Source organism: Anopheles merus, chromosome 2L (genome assembly GCF_017562075.2).
Source record: "Anopheles merus strain MAF chromosome 2L, AmerM5.1, whole genome shotgun sequence".
Taxonomy (NCBI): domain Eukaryota; kingdom Metazoa; phylum Arthropoda; class Insecta; order Diptera; family Culicidae; genus Anopheles; species Anopheles merus.
The window spans coordinates 11,979,607-11,986,521 of NC_054083.1; positions in this window are offsets into that span (position 1 = coordinate 11,979,607).

Here is a 6,915-nt window from a genome sequence, read left to right on the forward strand (position 1 = left end):
TTGGTTGAGAAATGCCTTAGGGAAGCGCAACCAGAAGTGCTCGTGAGAAAAATGCTTAAAATAAAAATTAAAAACAATCCTGCTATTTACCATCATCAAGAACAGCCATCATAAATGAGCACACGTGCACACAACACGATATCAGGACGAGATTCAACAAATATCATGAGATGAATTAAAGTGTATTCTTTGCTGTTTATTTTAGCGTAAGAAATGTTTGAGGTTTGGTAAAAACAGTTCCCAAACTGATCCATCGCTAGTGATATCACGCACAGTATCTTTGCAAAAGCACACTGCCATACACTCCAACCTTGCCCTGGCGTACTGTGCAGGCTTTTCTGATGGATCTAACCGGTAAAGCGAGAAGTAAAATAAACAAGCACATGATTTTTTCCAACACTGTTACTTCCAACAAACATAAGAGACGCCACTTTCGTGCAACCAATTTCAATTTCATTTCATTTCCCTTTGTCGACGCAAAAGCCTCTTTTGGAATAGTAAACTGGGTCCTCTTAAAAGGAGAAGCAACTGCTGTCTAGCTTTTGGTCCGGACCGGCATCAAGCAACAGGGCGACTGACGAGTTATCAAATTCGAAGCACTTGCCCGTACCAGCAACCCCTGGTTCATCACTAGAGCAGAGGACATTTCAACCGCTTTGGTGTAGCTCTCGTACAAAAATCTACCGATGCCAAGTATTTTCCTTGGACCCCGGACACATTGCTGTGGTGCTAGAACACTAAATTAATTTAGCAAATACCGACACTGACACCCAACGTAGGTTCCCCTTCTACTTGTCTGCTGCCACATCCTAGTCGTACCATTTCAAATAGCCACTAAACCCATCATCACCGGCTAAATGCGATAATTAAAAGTCAAAAGGAATCTTTAATTTCCGACATAAATCTGCACCACTCGACGCACGGAAGTGTTTGTGCATGGGAAACTAGTCAGTCCTTTTTCCAGCGCTCTGCCAACAAATATCGTTCTCTGTTTTTTGGCTTGTGCTCATTTGCTAACTATAACAAAAAAAATCTAGCCTCACTGAAGCTATCATTCCGGGCGTACAAAACTGCCTTCACCTTTCTGACAGCATTTCTCCTGGATCCAGCAAAATCGTTGAATTTGAGAATCAACCGTAAAAACATAGAGATATAGAATTATTTGAACACTAGAAGGATGGGCTAGGAATCTCCACCGAAAACCAAGCAAATAATCAGATCCTGAGAACTGCCGGATGAACCACAAAACTAGATTGAACATTCCCAGCAACCGATTCGTAACCAACACAGAAACATACATTTTGTATACATGTTTTCTCGAAATGTGTATCCCATGAGTGCTTGGCCGTAATTCCTGGAAGGCAGAGAAGAAGCCTTAAGAACAAAATGCCATTCAATGGCACACGTCCAGCGGCCATGTACGAGGGACCACGACCGGTGGAAATATTCCTAATAAACTGAAAACAAATACATTTGCACACCACGGTCCAACCAACCAAAAATTTGTCGATAAAAGCGAACCACAACCGGATACAAAAGAACCTAAAACACGGTACTCCAGCCAAGGCGGAAGAGCGTTGACTAGGCCATGCCCAACACATATACACACACACACGGGCATACCAAAAAAAGCTCATGTGCCGTGACTTGAAAGGCAAATCACGACAAAAACTGTCGTTCTTCTGCATGTACACACTTCCTTTCGCCTTGCCAACATGTACTCACACATGGGCAAAAACAATGGTGAAGCCAACGCTTCTTAGTTGCTACCACTGGCCACCAAGCGCCTCCATCCTTGTACCACACCTACCAGGCGTCTCCACCGGTCGTACAACATGGGTAAGGAAAAAGATATTCCAAACTCAAAATCACAACAACAAAACACATTGCTTTTTTTCCAATTCCACGACAAAGGGCAACTGTGTAACGTTGAGAAGCGATAGAATTGTTGCTGAATCTTGAGCAAACAACAAACAAAAACACACATCCTGAGAGCATGGGTAGCAACAAAGTCCGACGTTTACTAGTCCCTTCGGTAGTTCTTCGTAATTCAAGACCACACGTACCCCGTTCCAGCACAACGAATCGATGCCAAAGTGCCAGCTAACGAGTGCGCCAACAGCAGTTTAAAATATTGTTAAATGAGTTGAGAATCATTGCCCCTGGCACGTCAGTTTGTAGTGAAACGTTCATGATGCTACTAACTTTCACCCGGCTGGTTTCCGATTTGCTTGTTGAGCGCGACAGCCAACCACACCGAGCAGCCGTCACTTACGCTGTCCGATATGGTGGTTTGGTAACGACTTCGTACACTACACATCACAGCAGGAAAGACACGTCGCAGCACTGCACCCTGAAGGAAAGCTAGTTTGGCTTATGCTTGCGTTTTTGGTTGGTTGGACGAGAACGCAGTCTGGAATGGAATCGAGTCAAACTTTTGGTGCACATTGGCTCTCATACGCGGTCAGTTTTTTTTGTACACAAATTTGGTATTCTTTTCAAAATTAATTCAGGCCCCATAAGACAAAAACCTTAGTGCACATTTTAAACTCAATATAAATTAAAATTGTTATAACATTCGAAGTTCCGCATGCCATTCGGCAATCAACTATTCTTTATCAAATAGTTGAACAAATAGTAAGCTTTAAAAGCTTATAGTTAATGATAATAAAACAGTTCATATTCAATGTTTTAATCTTGTTGGGTGAAAATTGCAGAAATGTAAGCTTTTTTCTCACTGCATCTCATACAGTTTCCACCGTGAATGAGCAAACTTTCTATTCACTATGAGTCTGGTGATATTTCAATCGTATACCCAGTGCTTCACATACGCACAATGATCAACGTGCTACCACGCAATGCATGCTGAAAATGCACTAAACTTCAAGAGTTTCTGTTGCAGTCGTACAGTCGGGCAATGGAAAATGACAAGGAAGAGATGGCATAAAGCCACAAACATTTTATAATGAGGCAATATATGCAATTTTAAAATTTCGATGCACCACCCGTAGGCACACTCGCACAAAATGTGCAAACGTTTATACCGAAAGCAACGACCTTTTATGAAAGGACATCGGATATTTTACCATCCTCCAGCAATTCTGCATCATCATTGCCATCATTGTCGAGGTCGCCAGCGTCGTTGATGTCGCCAGCATCAACTGTGCACGTCACTCAATTATTCTGCTTCCGCCAGCGGCTCACTTCCAACACTGAAGCAGTCAGTGCGTGAGAGCGTTCGAGGCGATGACAGAAAATTGTTATGGAGATTATTGATATTAAAATTAAGTTCATAAATAATTGAGTGCCGGTGTTTTCACTTACGCTGCCTTGCACGCTACAAACGCGTGGCTGACAATGCGTGCAAATAGCTGCGGCCTAGCCTATGGGTGATTCTTCCACAAAATCAACCGTGCAACCAAGTGGGTCTGTGAGTTGAGCTGAAATTGGCGTAAATTATTACGCACTATTAAATTTCATAAAACCAATTGGTATTGACGTTTCGGTCAAAATGTTACATGAGAATATTTTTCGTTTAGAGTAAGAAATGATAAACGTTTCAGGGTTTTTGGAGTGTTAAAAAGTCTAGTTACCGACAAACCAAATACAAATAAAAACAATCAGAGCATGATCTAAAATTAATTGACTTTTAATAATTGCTTCATGAAAGGCACCCATTTTCCAGAGTTTGCTGCAAAACTATATGACTTATTGCACTTATGCTCTATTTTCGTTACGTCTTGAAAGCATATGCATGTAAGATCACCTTAACAGCATGTTAAAAATAATATTCATCATATTTTAACAGAACCCAAAACAAAAAAGCAGTTGTGACAACCGAAACAGACCACCACGATCATTAAGGTTCAAGTCGCTCCCGAAGCTTGAGCTAATATAACCGAACGCTAAGTGGTGGGTCGAAAACAAATAATTAGTAGCGTATGAAGTGGTCTGGTGGTACAGTCCTCAACTCACGACCTAACAACATGTCCGTCATGGGTTCAAGTCCCGAATAGAACGTGCTCCCTTACGTAGGACTGACTATTGTGCTATGTGTAATCAGTAACTCATTACGTAAGTCATCCTCAGTAATCAAACCGTCGTTGATCACTAGTGGTGCAGGCAGGCCTTGACCGACAACGGTTGTTGTGCCAAAAGAAGAATATAAATAGGGTATGAATAGTTTAACATTCGTAAGCGCTTCTTGGATAAATAAATAGTTAAGCCCCACAAGGAGTGAGATAAACGCGAGTTATTGTTGACAGTCTGTTACGGTGAAAAAAAAACTCTCAATGCTAAATTGGCAAAATTATACACCTTTATAGTCTGACATGACCGCGTATGACACTAATAAGAATAAGAAGAACAAGAGGAAGATTCACTCTTTGAAAATATACTCTTCTTATAGTGTAAACTCTTCTTCTTCCTCTTATAAACACTTAAGGGAAGACAGTACACGTACATTCCCAAACAAACGTACACGCTAAGTAAAATGTTAATAGCATGCATAAATACAGTGACCATGAAAAAATACACTCACAAAATAAAGTTTCAACTCATTTTCTGATTAACAAGAAAATGAGTTGAAACTTTGAAGTTGCTATCAATGTTCCGTAGTTTTTTATAAATTAAAAACATAGTGGATCGCTTTCATTGTTGACTAGGGTAAGTGAACCAATTGTGGCTATAGCACCAATTATGGCTATAACGTATACTATTTTCACGCTAAAACAGTCTATTTGCATTCTAATACCACGGACGGATTTTTCATTTTAAATATTACCATATTACAACTTTTTTGCTTCATTAGTGCCTTGCTGGAAACTTATGTTTGTTAAAGATTACCCTTTTAAAATGTGTTGCCAAGATTTTTGGTATCTCTTACCATTTTGCTAAGAGCAGGACTGCATAATATTAGTTATTATGAAGTAACTAACTATTTTTTTTTTTCTCAAAATCATCATTTTGGTGCAAAATATTAGTTATTTAACGACTACGCATCAACATTTACCAACATTTCATCGAAAATATGCCTTTTTCCGTATATCCATTATCGGTACAACTAACCTTCGGTGCACCAAATATCGCAGTGTACTATGGATGCTTTGTTGACTACTGTCGTTTTGGTCGTAGTTCATAGTTTAAAAGTGAACAACTCGGGTTTCTCGTTGTTATTTTCGCAATCTAATGTTTTATTGTGTGTTTTAAGCATCATTTATTTGTAAAGTGTTCGAATCAGTAACCAGTGGAATAATCAGTGGAATGTAATCGAATCAGCTTCTCCAAAATAATGCAGTCTTGAATGACTTTCATTTAAAGAAAGCGAATTCTGAAGCCACTCGTGTCGCCTCATTGCCAAATGCGCTCTTGTTCTTCCCTGATCGATAATTAGGGCAAGTCTTTGCCCAAAGTATCTTGGCCAGAAGATAGTGGAACTATGGCTACCATTCTTCATTTAAACAAATTCCAACATACCACCCTGATTCCCTGTGCTCCTCTTCGTATCGCGCTGAAACGGTAGCTGCCTTCGGTATAGCTTCCAGGTGATATGGAGGATTGTCAGGTGATATAAAGTGTGTCCTGGCATGGTGAAATCAGAAAGGTGTAAGAAAGTGATGTTTTGGACGATTAGCCCCATCAATTGTGCAATTAATTGACCGTGGCTATCAATACAACCAGTGGGGCCCTTCACGATTCTAGTCAGTTTTTTGTATGGAGTTTGACAGTTGGAGGCTGAAATCATAAAAACACTCCATACAAAACAACACATAAAACTAGCCTGCAATTTTCAGTCTAGATTATTCTAGCCTCAAAGCTAGAATAAGATTCAAGTACCTGCTCGAAAAATGGAAAAACAACATTTGATGTTTACATTTATCCCAAGGTGCATTAAAAAGAGATCTGGTGATGGAATCCAGAATCAAAGTGTATGTAGTCCAGGTGTTCTCATAACATGTTTTTTTTATAATCAAATTTGAATATCACTTTTTGACAGGATGGATGAACACTTTTGTTCAAACAAGCTTTCTGGAGGCTTGGCGAATACACAAAACACTCTGAAAATCTTCATTCACAAACAGAAGCGATAAAAAACAGCCTTCTAAATTCCCAAACTTTAGGATAAGCCCACCTGTATATTATACCCACTTAGATAGCTGCTCGAAAACTGCTATATAATGCAAACAACTGACAGGCTGAAATTTCAGCCTACGAACTTAAAACGGAAAGGGCCCTAGTGATAAAAAACGGATATATGAAAATGTTAATTGTACGTATTTAATGCTGGTTAGATGCTTATATTAGTGCGGTGAACTTATTATTACTTGATTTGAGTTAAAACAATGTCACAAAGTAATTTTTGGTGTAAATATCCACGAGTTTTAGAACACAGCCACAAATGGTGGCGAGCTATGGCGAATTGCTAGGAAAACTATAGCCATAATAGGTACCTTGAGATGCAATTTTGAATTTAATTTTTCTAAAATTTTGATATATTTTGAGTGCTAATAAAAAATACTTTCGTGTTGTACACAGTGTAGGCTACAAGAAAACATAAAGACTTTTGACATTTATCTTAGTATAATATATTTTTACAGGGGTATAATCGGTATTTTGATGACATATTATAGCCATAATTGGTACAATTACCCTATGCCCAATTCATACTTCCCAAGGCTCGAATAGAAATGACAGTGCCCAATTGAGGGTTTACGTCGCTCGAAAAAGTATTTACGGCTACCGATGCCGAATAACGCTTTGACGATGCCGGATTGGCTAGGTAAACCCTGTAAAACTTCCGAGAATATAAACAATGCATGTCACAAAGCTTAATATACGCCATAAGTCAAATTAGATACACAACGTACCACACAATTGATTTTTTTCTTCGTTATATTAACCAATTTTACATATACT